The sequence below is a fragment of the Mauremys reevesii genome, unplaced genomic scaffold, assembly GCF_016161935.1.
Source record: "Mauremys reevesii isolate NIE-2019 unplaced genomic scaffold, ASM1616193v1 Contig136, whole genome shotgun sequence".
NCBI classification, from domain to species: domain Eukaryota; kingdom Metazoa; phylum Chordata; order Testudines; family Geoemydidae; genus Mauremys; species Mauremys reevesii.
The window spans coordinates 17,298-33,112 of record NW_024100756.1 but is presented as its reverse complement, the minus strand read 5'-3'; the positions used below and the strand labels follow the sequence as shown (position 1 = coordinate 33,112).

The following is a 15,815-nucleotide window of genomic DNA, read 5'->3' as shown; positions in this document are numbered from 1 at the left end:
TTCTGGCAATGCTAAAATTGTCTCAGCTATCCAATGTCATGGTTTGGGAATAAAGGCAGTTTTAGAACACAGAAGTAATTATATTCTGAAATACTAAGAAAATGTATTGCTAGGTGAAAAATTGAAAATTGGCAATATTGCCATTTTATAGTGTTATCCATAAAAGCTAATATTGCATATTTGACATAGTTTGCTTTCACAAATTAAGCACTTATTTTTTTTTATTACTATAGAGAAGAGTTTGTCTCAGGAAATACAATTAGAAAAGAAAGAAGCTGAGATTCGGGATTTAGAGGGGAAAATCAAGATTTGACTGAGGAACTTGAGAAAGTGCAGTCAGAGTTGCAACTTAAACAAGCTGAGATCGCTCATCTCCAAAATCTATCTGCAGCCGAGTTGGCTTGTTTAAAAAAGGAAATAGTAAACATCAAGGCAGAGCAAAAGAAACTTCAAGAGCAACTTAACAACTCGCTTCAAGAAAATGAGCAACTGAGCAAGGTAATAAAAAGAAAGAATGAATCAGTAGCACGTTACTTAGTTCATGACAGGGAAAATGGAAACTATTTCAAATGATTTGTCCTATATCTTGGTTGAAATGGTACAATACGGAAACTAACAAAGCCATGTTATTTTCAGTCTCTGTTATCAATGCCAGATAAGAGCAATATCAATATCCTTTGCTGACAGTTAATGAGGCATTTAGCTTTTAAGAGCCCAAATATTAAATTGTGTCCTTTTTAATATCTATTCTCTATTCTAAGATAACATTTGCTATAACTTCTCCATTAGTAGCATGGAAATGTGATTAAATCTGTTATCTTCTCAACTTCTGGCTATCAAAGATACAGGAGGTCTTTAGCAGGACACCTGAAAACGTGATAAAATTGTGCACGTTTTGTCTGTTCTGTGGCCCAGGTTTTCTCCTCACTGGTAACAAAGAGGTGATTCCTCTCCCCTGTAGAACTGGGAGGTGGACCAGTGTTGTTGCTGAAGGTCCCCGGACTAAGCTCCACCCTTCACCTCAGGCCACCAGAAATTGTGTCCACCAGCAGAACAAGTTGGCGGTTCAGTTTCTCCCAACACTTTGTTTTCTAATTAATTATTGTTCATTTTTCTGCCATATTGATTTCATTTCAACTTCTTGCTCCTCTTTCCCTTTCCTCAAGTAAGTTCTGTGGATCCGCAAACACGGCACCTCTCAGTAACTCCCTTTGACCGCTATTGCAGTGCTAGAAAAGCCCTGCAAGATCAAGCTAAGTCCAAGTAGTTCAGGGGGCAGCTTTTTAGGGGGCTTAGAGGATTACCTATGTCTTGCTGCTCCAAGCCACCAACCCTTGCTCTGTGAGGGGACGGGGCTTTGTTGGACCAGCGCACTAGTGCCATGCATGCGTCCATAAACACACCCATTGGAAGCCCTGACTCCATTGTGAGAAGGCTTGATCAGGAGCATGAGGATTCTCAAGGAGATGAGAACCCGACATAGTCTGCTCAGGAATAATACTTGGAAACTCCGTATGCGCTGGGTCCCAAAAAGGCAAAAAGAATTGTCCCCTTTGTAAAGAAGTAATGCGTACCATTAATGAGTAGGTTGTATAAACATCAGTCTTTAAATCTTTTCTCTTGCCTTCCCACCCTTAGGGCTGGTCTACACTGTGGGGGGGAGTGTCGATCTAAGATACGCAACTTCAGCTACGTGAATAGCGTAGCTGAAGTCGAAGTATCTTAGATCTATTTACCTTCTGTGCTCACGGCACGGGATCGATGTCCACGGCTCCCCCGTCGACTCCGCTACCGCCGCTCGCTCCGGTGGAGTTCTGGAATTGATGGGGAGTTGTTCAGGATCGATATATCGTGTCTAGATGAGCCACGATATATCAATCCCCGATAAATCGATCCCTACACGCCGATAGGGCAGGTAGTCTGGACGTACCCTTAGGATGTGTTTGCTGTGGTTTTCTCCTATATACGGGTCTCCTGGAGTGCTCTGTATCAGACTCGCTGCCTCCCTTCTCTCCCCCCCAAGTATATCTGGGTGTGCAGAGAGATGTGTTACTTCTGTGAATCCCATTCTCAGGTGGCAGGGTAATATAGTTTGTTCATCTCTGTTTTCAGCCTGGGACCCTCTTTCAAGCAGGGAAGGGGACCCAAATTTTAGGTCACAATGGAGTGGGAATTGTCCCTGTCTGTTTATCAGGTCAAGGACTCAGGCTTTACCAAGGAAAGGAGTTTGGAGTCTCCTCTCCCTCTCCATAGGCTTGCTCAGCATTGAAGGATTAAAGAGCACTTTAGCCAGTGTGTGCCCAGAAGAGAGGCACATAAGAATTCCATTCATTTCCGGTTAAATCTAGATGTTAAACTAAAATGTTATATAAAAAGATAAGGAAAATGTGTAAGTTTGGGGAACCTAAGTGCAGCAGTAGTCCTACCTGAGAGAGACATGGCCATGCCTCCAGAAGGGGGTTCCTTCCAAAAGATTCCATTGACCAAAAGAGTGAGGACACTACAGCACATTTCAAAACTCCAACTGTGGCCATTTCTTAGACTTAGTAAGGAAAATCTAGTTGGTGGCAAGCAAGTGGGCCATCGTCTCTAGGGTATGATCCTCAATTTGATTGTGAGAGTTCTCTGGGTTACATTCTTGTCAAATCCTTGAGGTGTTGTGTAAGATATTCTTTCATGGCAATTTTTTCTGTATCTTGATGTGATTTGTAGCAAAGCATTCTTACTCTCTGGCTACAAGGAAACTGTTTACACTCATGAACGTGAAAAAAATCATCCATACCCCGTGCATCCACTTTCATAAGTGCAAGGCTATTTGGGGAACCAGTGAAATTAGTAGCTGAGACAACAGAAGCCTGAACCCTCCTTGTCAAAGCCGGCATAGTAATCCATTGGTCACTGCCAACACCAAAGGTATTCATGAAGGGAATGGTTTCAGAGTAGCAGGAACAGGAGTACTTGTGGCACCTTAAAGATTAACAAATTTATTTTAGCATGCAGAGGGGAGAGTATGAAGCAGAAGCTCACATAGATGACCTAAATCTTTTTCTTCCCAAACAATTAAATCTTCAGCATCACAAAGACAAAATGAGCATTTGTGTGTGAAGAGTTTACAATTCCTATACAAGACTCTTCGTTTTGACCTATCCTCTGTGTTGAGAGGTTTAAATGGCTGGTAGTATCACAGCAAGGCTGAGGTCTCAAGTTACACAACCCTGTCCATTTACAGACAACATCACTGTTTGTGCCCTGACCAGCGAAACAGATCCATTCCCAACTTGCCAGCTGCTAGAAAGGATTCCAACCCCCCTGGAGTTCAAAATCAGAATATTCTGAATCCAGTGCAGGACATTGTTCAACCAGGTTAAAATAGGCATGGCTTTGACTCTAAATTTACCACTCTGGTAAAGATTTACAAAGACCCAAAACTTCATCTCATCAATTGTATCCTGGCAGCAGTCACCCCGGAGCTAGTTTTCCCCAGTGACCAGGTTTGCTGATGCCATGCATTGGTAATGTCCTCTGAGTGGGATTTCTCAATGTGTCTCCAGAAATTCCATTTGTGGACACGTCATTCTCAGATCCTGTCCAAATGTCTCTTTTGGGGCAGGTAAGTACAAGGAACATACTTTAAGCCAACCCAGTTTTCACTTTGGCCCTTGTATGATTGCTACAGGAACACACCTCACTTGGTGAAGAGCATACCTGGAAGACAAGATGCCCCCAGGGTTATGGTGGGTGTCACAGAAAAAAAGAGCGTCCAGCTTTCTGAACCGCACACCTTGTGCTGTACCGTTTTTCAGTATGTTTACTTTTACAGAATTCAGTAGTGTTGGAACAAAAACATAGGCATGGACAGATGGGTTCAAACTAGTGGTCCATTGAGTCTCCTGTATGTCATCTGACGGTGGCCAGTAGCAGTTGCTTCAGAGGAAGGTTCAAGAAACCTGTAGAGGGCAGTTATGGAATAACTAATCCACAAGGGAAATTTCTTCCTATCTCCTGTTAGAGGTTGGCTTGTGCTCTGAAGTATGAATGTTTATATCCCTTTCAACATAAGTGAGTAACCAGAGGTCAGAACTTCTCTCAGAGGCCATGGAAATAATGTCAGATGTCGAGAAGAATCCGCTGCTTTACAAGACATTTCGCATAAAGGGAAGAGGAAAGAGCTGAAATCATCCTTCTAGTTCTTCACTAGCCAGAAGTTCTGGGAATTTTTGGACATGATTGATTGATAGCTAAGGAATCTCCACTATACCAGCAGAAAAAACAGATCTCTTGACGCATGGGCCTCTATTTCATCTGTACCTGAGCTGCCTACAGTTTGACAGCCTGGATATCAAAAGGAAAGTGTAGTTCAGCAGAGATTATCCTTTAGCCCAGTGATTCTCAAACTTTTGTCCTGTTGACCCCTTTCACATAGCAAGCCTCTGAGTGCACCCCCACCTCCTTATAAATTAAAAACACTTTTTTAGCCTGACTGATACATTTTGGTATCCAGGCAGAATTCAATCAGGAACTTTCATTCATTGTTCTGGTAAAGTTTCACTTATGGTGCAAAGGAAACAATACCTTACTTGCCAGGGTCTCTACTTCAAAATGAGACCGTGTTTAAACATGTCTTTTCACTCTGCCCCTAAGGTTGACCGTAACTGACTGATGTGATATTAAACATAACAGGGCAGTGTCTACACTGCATGTTGTAACATCGTGTTAATGAACACATTAATTAATATCTTCTGAAATTTCCCAGGGCAGACATGCCCCTATTATCTTTAAACTGCTTCTACTACCTCCTTATGTCACACTCGACTTGGGAGAGCATATCAGTTCTGATGTATGCAGAATTTCCATCTAAATTATTAATGAAGTGATTCTTCTTATGACAGCACTATTCTTGCTAATAATTTAGATAGGCATGTGAACAATTCCATGTGCCACTGCAAAGAGAAATTCTGGTAATGACTATATGAAGTTTTATTTGTAACACGCATAGGTTGGGTGTTTACTGCCAAGCAGAAGGGGAAAAGTTTTTAAACCTGTCCATCTAGGTGAATTTTTTCTTATCAATTCCCTCTGCATTTTCTAGTCTGCAATCTTTTTCTACTTCCATTTATGGTGAATGAGGGACTGTAGTTCTATGCTCTCGCTTCAGAAATAAACACATCAAAAAGCACTCATGTAGCACAGTGTGGAGCCGGTATTGTGGCAAGCAGGCATTGAGTGACAGTACTCACTCCATGCCCAGCTGATGGAGCACTGTGCTTGATATTTACATTATCCTGAAGTGTGTTTTATAAGGCTGCCAGATATCTACCATCCATTCATTTTGGCACCCCAATGCACATAAGGTGGACAAACATGCCTGGACCACATGCTTTTCGGCTGGGTTCTGTCATTTGGTTATTTTGAATATTATATTTAGATTATGATTTCTCTATCAAGGAAATCTACACACACGTAGCTTTCCAATAAACATGACTTTAATGTTTCTCTGTTGGAATTAGAAGCTGCTATAATTCAATTGTATATTACTAAGTGAACTCTACTGTACAAATTCGTATTATAACTTTTGTTTGGATTTTTAGTTGCACTGAACTTTTAATGGTAGGTGAGATGCCATTAGTGAGAGTATAATGCTTAGACAGAAGAATGAATTTTCCTATTAGCAACTAAAATTTTTTTTTTATTTTATAGCTAGACAATCTGAAGGCTTTAGATCAACTGAAGAAGCAAAATGGATTCGCTGACAGTAAACTGAAGACATGGATGCAATCCTGTAAGCAGCTGGGGAAGGAAAAAGAAATGTTGCCGAAACAAATTGCTGACCATAATGCTCTATTAAAGGAGCACAAGCCAAGTATGGGGTAGTTGAAGAAGGAAATGCTATACTAGAATGATTGTAAGGCTGCAAATCATTCATGGAAGTCACGGTTTCTGGGATCTCTGTGAATTTTGCAGTGCTGGTGCAGCTGATGCCAGGATCCCAGCAGCTGGGGAAGCCCAGAAGCCAGCCGCATTGGCCGTTGCTCAGTCAGCCCCAGGCACGGTCCCTGGAGCAGCAGTCTGGGACTAGTGGTGGTGGGGCCCTGAGCCACCCCTTTCCCCCCGCACCAGCATTGCCCTGCTCTCTCTCTCCACTCCCCAGCAGTCTTCAGGAGCGTCCCTCTCCCAGGCGGTAAGATTTAGTCCCAGGTATTTTTAGTAAAAGTCATGGAGGGTCACGGGGCCCTGACTTTTTGTTTATTGCCCGTGACCTGTCCATGACTTTTACTAAAAATACCAACGACTAAAACATAGCCTTAATCATGATCCTGTTTCTAACCTTAATGCATTTATTTAGAACACATGTTTTCAAAACCTCCATTATTACATTTGATTCAGATGAGGGGCCAGATCCTCATAAATCAGTATAGTTTCTGAAGCTCTGCTATAGTTGACTGTGGTTGCACAAGCACACGTCTTATGTACTTAATTAACAAATGAATGATTGAGATCATTGCATTCTAAACACATATTTCCAGAGTCTCCTTAAAGTTATTTGTACAGGTAACGACTCTTTCCTTGGTCAGGTGCTGATGAGGTTGCCATCTACCTACATTCACTGACCCAGGACAACGAGCCAGAGTATGAGCCAGATGGACTCCCAGAGGTGGTCAGAAAAGGTAATTGTTACTTCTTTAGAGGAGAATGGTCCACATTGTGGGGAGTGTGTGCGCGCACGCTTATCTAAATAATCGTGTTGTCATAGGTGTGACATGGAAGCATTGTAAAAACTTGGACATCATTGGCCAAATCCAGCCCTCATATAGGTTGCAAGAGAGGGATTCTAGGCCCAGCCATTCCCATTATAAAACACCTTTTCTTCTGGTTGATAGGAAGGAAATTTTTGCTTAAACATTTTTAACTAAATGTTTTTCATTGAAATGTGCTGCATTGTCAAACCGAAATGTATTACGGAGATGTATTGATTCAGACAAAGTTTTTGCTGAGCAGGAGGAGACCCCAAATTGAAAGCCTGATGTTTTTTGATTCAATTTCATTTTATGAAAGCATTTGAAAGGCTTATGTTTTCATTCCAATCTAGAATAAAAACAAATTGTGAAACCTCGAAAGGGGTAACAAAACAGAATTGTCTCCCTCTGGCCGGCTCTATGTAGAACAATAGGAGAGACATCGTTTTCAGATGGAAATGATTTTCCAGTTAATGGTGTCCCTTTAAAGGAAAAAGAGAACATTTGCTTGGGGAAAACTCTTTTTGCCATTTTAGTAGAGTTGCTGTTACACAGATCCACACCCTTGCCTGAGTTCACCTATAAAATTCCAGGAACGCAAGATAGTCCTAATAATTCCCCCATTCTGTTATTCAGTGAGTAAATTCCATTGTACTTTCTTAAATTATTACCCGTTGTCATCTCCATCTTGAATTGAGCAAGATCAGATTGATTGGAACAATAAAGTAATTTAATCAACTGTGGTTAATGGCTGTTGTTTATTTTTCAGGCTTTGCTGATATTCCTACTGGGAAAACCAACCCCTGTGTTTTGCGCAGAACAGCGCTAAACCTAAAGACCAGTGCCCGTCTTGCTGCTCAAAGCCAAAATTTGTCACCATATGGCCAACGTTTACAAAAAGGCAGGTCAGCTAATTTTGCCAAGATCTCTAAACCGACAGCTGGTGGCAGCAAATCACCAAAGGTAACTGATCGTCAAAATGTATCTGAATGTGCAGGGCCTGGGAAATCCACATAATGTATTTATCTCTCCAAGTGAGTTTGAAGATATGCCGTGTTATTCATACCTCCTTTATATCTGCCATGAATATAGTGAATGTAAATAAAATGAATAAAGCTTGGCACATAACAAAGATCTGGGCATAATGGTAAACTTAAAATTGTTGGTATGATCAAATCTGTGATCTCATGCCAAGTGCTCATTAACTTGGTAAATGGGAATGAGGTCAATCTTCCCACTTTAATGCTCATCCCAAATATTTGATTATTTCTTGAAAGGCCTGGATGCCTAGAGCAGGGGGGGGTGTGCGCGTGCATATATGGATTACACGCAAAGCACTCAAAATTCGTATATGCTGGAATTAAGGCTCCTTGTCCCAATCTCCCTGCTCAGCCAGCCCCAGTTCTCTTAGACTCATAGACTTTAAGGTCAGAAGGGGCCATTCTGATCATCTAGCCTGACCTCCTGCACAACGCAGGCCACAGAATCTCACCCACCCACTCCCTAACCTGTGTCTGAGTTACTGAAGTCCTCATATCGTGGTTTAAAGAGCTCCAGGTGAGAGAATCCTCCAGCAAGTGACCCATGCCCCATGCTGCAGAGGAAGGTGAAAAACCTCCAGGGCCTCTGCCAATCTGCCCTGGAGGAAAAATCCTTCCCGACCCCAAATATGGCAATCAGTTAAACCCTGAGCATGTGGGCCAGACTCACCAGCCAGACACCCAGGAAAGAATTCTCTGTAGTAACTCAGATCCCACCCCATCTAACATCACATCACAGACCACTGGGCATATTTACCTGCTAATAATCAAAGATCAATTGCCAAATTAATTGCCAAAATTAGGCTATCCCATCATACCATCTCTTCCATAAACTTATCAAGCTTAGTCTTGAAGCCAGATATGTCTTTTGCCCCCGCTACTCCCCTTGGAAGGCTGTTCCAGAATTTCACTCCTCTAATGGTTAGAAACCTTCATCTAATTTCAACTCTAAACGTCCTAGTGTCCAGTTTATATCCATTTGTTCTTGTGTCCACATTGGTACGAAGCTTAAATAATTCCTCTCCCTCCCTGATATTTATCCTTCTGATATATTTATAAAGAGCAATCAGATCTCCCCTCAGCCTTCTTTTGATTAGGCTAAACAAGCCAAGCTCTTTGAGTCTCCTTACATAAGACAGGTTTTCCATTTCTTGGATCATCCTAGTAGCCTTTCTCTGTCCCTGTTCTAGTTTGAATTCATCCTTCTTAAACATGGGAGACCAGAACTGCACAAAATATTCCAGATGAGGTCTCACCAGTGCCTTGTATAACGGTACTAACCCTCCTTATCTTTACTGGAAATATCTCACCTGATGCATCCTAAAACCGCATTAGCTTTTTTCATGGCCATATCACATTGGCAGCTCATAGTCATCTTGTGATCAACCAATACTTCAAGGTCCTTCTCCTCCTCTGTTACTTCCAAATGATGCGTCCCCAATTTATAACCAAAATTCTTGTTCTTAATCCCTAAATGCATGACCTTGCACTTTTCACTGTTAAATTTCATCCTATTACTATTACTCCAGTTTACAGGGTCATCCAGATCTTCCTGTGTGATATCCTGGTCTTTCTCTGGCTCCCAGCTTTAATAGCACATTCCCACTTTTTGTTCCAAAGTCAGTAATAAAAAGATTAAATAAGATTGGTCCCAAAACCGATCCCTGAGGAACTCCACTAGTAACCTCCTTCCAGCCTGACAGTTCACCTTTCAGTATGACCTGTTGTAGTCTCCCCTTTAACCAGTTCCTTATCCACCTTTCAATTTTCATCTTGATCCCCATCTTTTCCAATTTAACGAATAACTTCCCCGGTGGAACCGTATCAATTGCCTTACTGAAATCGAGATAAATTAGATCCACTGCGTTTCCTTTGTCTAAAAAATCTGTTACCATCTCAAAGAAGGAGATCAGGTTGGTTTGGCACGATCTACCTTTTGTAAAACCATGTTGTATTTTGTCCCAATTACCACTGACCTCAATGTCCTTAACTACCTTCTCCTTCAAAAATTTTTCCAAGACCTTGCATACTACGGATGTCAAACTAACAGGCCTATAGTTACTTGGATCACATTTTTCCTTTTCTTAAAAATAGGAACTATGTTAGCAATTCTCCAGTTGTCCAGTAGAACCCTGAGTTTACTGATTCATTAAAAATTCTTGCTAATGGGCTTGCAATTTCATGTGATAGTTCCTTTAATATTCTTGAGTGAAGATTATCTGGGCCCTCCAATTTAGTCCCATTAAGGTGTTTGAGTTTGGCTTCTACCTCGGATGTGGTAATATCTACCTCCATATCCTCATTCCCATTTGTCATCCTACCATTATCCCTAAGCTCCTCATTAAAGACTGAGGCAAAGTTTTTGTTTAGATATTGAGCCATGCCTAGATTATCCTTAACCTCCACTCCATCCTCAGTGTTTAGCGGTCCCACTTCTTCTGTCTTTGTTTTCTTCTTATTTATACGGCTATTGAACCTTTTACTATTGGTTTTAATTCCCTTTGCAAGGGCCAACTCTACATGGCTTTTGGCCTTTGCCTTTCTAACGTTATTCCTACATGTTCTGACCTCAATAAGGTAGCTTTCCTTGCTGATCACTCCCGTCTTCCACTCCTTGTAGGCTTTCTGCTTTTTCTTAATCATCTCTCTGAGATGCTTGCTCATCCAGCTTGGTCATCAACTCCTGCCTATGAATTTTTTTCCCCTTTCTTGGAATGCAGGCTTCTGATAGTTTCTGCAACTTTGACTTGAAGGAATTCCAGGCCTCCTCCACCTTTAGATCCACAAGTTCTTCAGTCCAATCCACTTCCCTAACGAATTTCCTTCATGCTTTAAAGTTAGCCCTTTGAAATCAAAACCCTAGTCCCAGATCTATTTTTGTTTATCCTTCCATCTAGCTTGAACTGAGTTAGCTCATGATCACTCGAACCAAGGTGGTCCCCTACAACCATTTCTTCTATGAGGTTCTCACTACTCACCCAAACCAAATCTAAAATGGCATCTTGTTGATTCTTCAACTACTTGGTAAAGGAATCCATCAGCTATCACATCCAGAAAAATCTGAGCCCTATAATTATTACTAGCACTTGTCCTCCAGTCTATATCTGGGAAATTAAGGTCTCCCATAATCACACAATTCCCATTAATGTTTACTTCATTAAAAACATGAGAGGTCTCTATCCATATCCAAATCAGATCCTGGTGGTCTCTAGCTAGCCCCAAGCACCTCAGGGGAGGTTCTAGTAGCTTTCTTTCCCATTGTGATTTTTGCCCACATAGACTCTGTCTTGTCCATTCCATGACTTCTTATTTCTTTACAGTTAACCTCATTGTTGATATACAGTGTTACTCCACCACCTTTGCCTTAATTTCTGTCTTTCCTAAACAGCACATAGCCTTCAATACCTGTACTCCAGTCATGAATACTATTCCACCATGTTTCTGTTATCCCTATAATATCCGGTTTCACTTCCTGCACCAGAAGCTCTACTTCCTCCATTTTGTTACCTAGGCTCCTCGCATTAGTGTACAAACATCTTAATTTTTGCCATTTGGCTTCACTGACATTCTTTACCCGGTTAGGCACAGACATTCTACCCCCAGTATCACTTATTAGACTGGTATCTACACTACCCTTCCTCCTTATTTCCATTCTCCGACCCATGGTTGTATCCTTTCTTACTCTGTTTTCTTCCCTCTCAATGCTAAGAAGGGAGATTACCCTTTTATGGGAATTTTGGAGATTACCTGGACATCTCCCAACCATCTTCCCCAAATTCCTAGTTTAAAGCTCTCTTAATCAGTTGTGCCAGCCTCCATCCTAGAAGTCTATTTCCCTCCTTACTCAGGTGAAGTCCATCCCAAGAGAACAGTCCTCTGTCCATGAATGCTTCTCAGTGGCCATACATCCCAAAGCCCTCCTTATAGCACCACTGCCTGAGCCATCTGTTGATCGCCATAATCTTTTCACACCTTTGTTGCCCTTCTCTAGGAATAGGCAGAATCCCACTGAAGATCACCTGAGCCTCAATTTCATTAAGCGTCTTCTTCATTTTCTAACTCTGCAAACCTGTTCCTGAGCTCTATTTCTCCTTCACTGGCCCGTCTTTTTCTCTGCCTGGTTCTCTTAGTCACGTGCTTCCACCATCCACTTTCCTCACCCAGCAGTCTCCCCTCAGAATTCTTTGGTCCTGCTTCCATCTGCAAGACTGAGCTTTTCCCTTCAGCCTCCTCATGTCTTTGCTCCATCATCCGCTCGAATCCCCTTCTAAACTCAACAGAGTTTCCACCTGCATCTCCAGTCCTCGGATCTTTTCTTCCATCAGCTCTATCAGGCGGCACGTCAGGCAGACGAAACTCTTTACAGGTACCCCCTCCAGGATCATGTACATGCAGCAGCTTCCATATCCAGTCAGCCTCATTCTGTCTTTCACTGCTGCCTCTGTATCGGTCATAGCCTTCCCACCTAAAACCTGTAAGTCCAGGAAACACAAACCGGCGAACCACCACCACCTACAGCAAAACAACCCCAACAGGCACCAGAACATTGGCAGAACACCACCCACTCCCTTCACTAGCCTGTCAATTCCTCTCCTTAAGTCTCTTAGTCTCCCCTGCAAAGTCCCCCTACAAACTCCCGTCTCCTCCTCCTCCTCCTCTTAGCTCTGTGTCTTCTCTCAGTGTCTCCTCTACATTCCTTTCCCCCTTCCCCGGCCTTCTCTCATAGTCTTCCAGTCCTAGCATTGCCTACCAGCTCCCTGTCCTTGGCCCCCTCCCCGCACTCCCATTCCAGTCCCAATCTTGGCATACTCCTTGTCCCAGTCTGCCCCTCCCGCCCCTGCTCCTCCATTTGTCTTTTGTCCCCTCTGCATTTGAGTCCAGTATCTTCCTCCATCAGCGTGCTTGTGCAGCAGCTTGGAGGGGTCATTGGGAGTTTATTGAGAGAAAAGTTCCTGCTCTCAGTTCTGGTGCCTGGACCAAAGCAGCTGGGAAGAACCGTTGCAGGGAAACTCTGGCTTTGATCCTTAGAGGCCTGGGCTGGAGCATATCAACTGCTTCATGGGTGGCACAGTGTGCCGTGTTTTCACATCCAGGAGCTGTGTGGAAATGGAGCATGTGCAGTCAGTCTGTGGGGAATAGCTCATGCACAGTTTGGTTAGCACTAAGGGCTGTGCGAGATTCAAGTATACTCAGCGAGGACGAAATCTTCAGAGATTTTAGCTGCTACAAGTCTAAGAATTCTCTCTGAGTATCTGTGAACTGTGATTTTTCAAAGGCTTATAATTTGGCCAAATGTGGGCAGGTTTTCATGGGGATGGCAAAAAGCACATTCTCTGCACAAAGGCCACCCCCTGCCAAATTACAAGTCCCTGCTCCAACACATGGAGTTTTTCAAAGAAAAGTTGCCAGAATATTTTAATATGAGAAAATGTAGATTTCCTAGCCTTGGTCTTGGGAATAGCTTAACCATTTTGGCTGAAATTCTGCCTCTGTCCCCACCCTGAAAATTTCAGCCCAAGCAATTAAAGTTTGTAAAGTTAGAAGCAGCAGAAAACAGGGTCTTCTTGTAATGGGAGGAGTCAGGTACCCTTAATAATAAATGGTCCTATTAGCTTTGCCAGTAATATATGTTGGTAACAATTCTGTTTTGCTGGCACTAGAAGGATAAGCCCTGATGCTCACCTCTCACACAGGACCCACATCAGTGTAAATGGGATGAGAATTGGGGCCAATTACCTAGACTATCAGAAGCTTTGGCATTCAGGATTTCAATGGTCATGAAGCACACATATATAACTACTGAAGTTTTAGCTAACTGATGCTAAAATCATGTCAGAATTTGGTGGGGAGTGCAGGGAGTGCAGAGACAAGGACGATTGTAATAGCAGTGGGGACTGGAATTTGAGAGAACCCCAAAGGTGTACACATTGTGAAATTTTTCAACAGTTTTACAAAGCTAGTGTTGACCATCACAACAAACATATTGTGAAGGTTATGTTAAATATTTAGAATGACATGACATTCTCCTGAATAGTTCATAATACGTCTGGACAGGATATCCTCTGCAGGCCAATGTAAATGCTTCAGTACTAAACAACTTTTTCAAGTGCTATCATATTTACAGAATAAACTATAGGACATTTACAAATTCATTATGAAATATCAGTAATTAAACTTAAATTACATATCTCAAAATACAGTTCTGCAGATTAGTGATTGAGCAAGAAGAGACTAGACAAGGAACTCCTGTGTACTACTCCTTAGCTTTGCCTATACCTTGTTAAATTATGTGACTTGTGATTTGTAAAGCATGGATGATAATGCCCATTCTATCTTGAACATGGTGAGGAGTAGGTAGTTGCTGTAAAGCATTCTGCATAGCGCTGTTGTATTTTCAGAGTGATAACTATAAACATTGAAGATTCTGCGTGTGTCTGCTAATTCATATTATTCAGTCGCTTGGAATGGGTCTTTCACTTCCTGCTGGTAATTAACAAGGTTCTCCAATACCACTAAAGCATGAGAATTTTTTTCTTTGTATTGCAGGTAGATGATACTCAGCAGTGCCAAGCAGAAACAGCTATTGAACCCATGGAATCTAGTTCAAGATCTCCTCTTTGCATGAAGAAGCAAAACACACAAGCTGTTGCTGAGAACTTGAGGGAGAATCTCAACACACACCAAGGCAGATGTTCCTTGAGCACACAAAAACTACCTGATCAAAATGAACAAGACAAAAACTGTATGGTACAGTAAACCTGAGTAGTATAAGTAGTATACCATGAAACAAACCCTAACCGCACCCCTTGACCCCTTAAACTCTGCCCCTTGACCCCTTAGACCCCACTCACCTGTCACCAGAAGTCCCGCTCCGGGGGGTATTAATCCCAGGGTCAAGATGCCACATGACCGGAAGCAAGGTGTGTCACGTGACCATCCTCTACCACTCAGGAAGGGTTTCAGCCGCTGGGGACCACCCCGAGAGGAGATTTGACCAATCAAGGCAAGTTCTGGGGTGGAGTGACCTATCTGGATGTGGGTCATGTGACCCCTCTAAGAACTCCTCCTACTTCCCTCTGCCAATCAGGATGGGGATCACCCTGATAGGACCTCCTCAGAGGAGATTTGACCAATCAGAGTGAGTTCTGGGGTGGGGTGACCTGTTCGAAGTGGGTCGTGACCCTCTAAGAACTCCTCCCAACGCCCTCTGCCAATCAGAGAGCAGCACCATTACCCCATAAGTCCCAGCTCCGGGCAGAGGAGGCCATCTCTGACCAAGGACACGTTTTTTAGAAATTGTGGAAAGGCTACTGAGAGGAAACGTGACTCCTTTACCACCCCCATGAGAACTTCGGACTTTGTTTTAACCCCGAGCACCTTTAGACTTGTGTGGAGAAAGCGCTACCTCAATGACAGTTCCAAGGAGGACCCTTTGACTCAACCGTTGGGTTCTTACACTGTTTGTTTTCTGAAAATCTCTCAACAGCTTAACGATGCTGTGACAGTACCTCCTATACGGCTTTTGACAGTACCTCCCATAAGGCTTTATGGAAATAATGCTTAGAATGTGTTTTATGGAACTATGCTTAGAATGTGTTTTATGCTACATATGCCATGTAACACATCTCCGTAAAGGTTATGATCTAATGAATGTATTAATCCTATTGGTATGCATGTATCATTTTTGTATTCAAAGTTATGAATGTTGGCTGTGTACCGGCTTGATTTGTAAATAACCTTAGTAGAGCATTTGGTCAGTTCCTGGGGAAAGGAATGTTGAAATTAAGTACCCAATCAAGAAACACTGAAAGGACAATGGATCTTGGAATGCTCCAATCCACATAAGAAGTCTACTTGAGGAAGTTCAAGGTAGCATGTAAACAATGGATGCTCCCTGTAAAAACTGTGAGTCATGCATGGACATGTGGCTTGCCCAAGTGACTCCAAAACTCCATCTTGGAGCTGGACTTGGCACCGGAGTGAGGAGGGGGTCTCCACCCCCAAGAGAAAGTCTATTTAAACCCCTAGGAGAGCCCTCCAT

General features: G+C 42.6%; 2 long non-coding RNA genes across 9 annotated transcripts in view; both read left to right on the top strand.

Moving 5' to 3' along the window:
- The window catches only part of LOC120393018, a 35,843-nt gene extending 30,095 nt beyond the window's left edge, over positions 1-5,748 (top strand). For 5 of the 8 annotated variants that reach the window (XR_005591870.1, XR_005591866.1, XR_005591865.1 and 2 more), the window contains 2 exons: positions 234-498; positions 5,698-5,748. This is a non-coding gene — a long non-coding RNA (uncharacterized LOC120393018). Of the gene's footprint in view, positions 1-233; positions 499-2,712; positions 2,939-3,676; positions 3,701-4,060; positions 4,133-5,697 lie in introns of those variants that run through there. The other 3 variants (XR_005591869.1, XR_005591868.1, XR_005591867.1) reach the window with 3 other exon arrangements.
- Positions 5,749-6,610: 862 nt separating this feature from the next.
- Positions 6,611-14,387, top strand: LOC120393019. The gene is made up of 3 exons (XR_005591874.1): positions 6,611-6,665; positions 7,504-7,697; positions 14,321-14,387. It is a non-coding gene; the product is annotated as an uncharacterized LOC120393019 (long non-coding RNA).
- Positions 14,388-15,815: the final 1,428 nt, after the last annotated feature.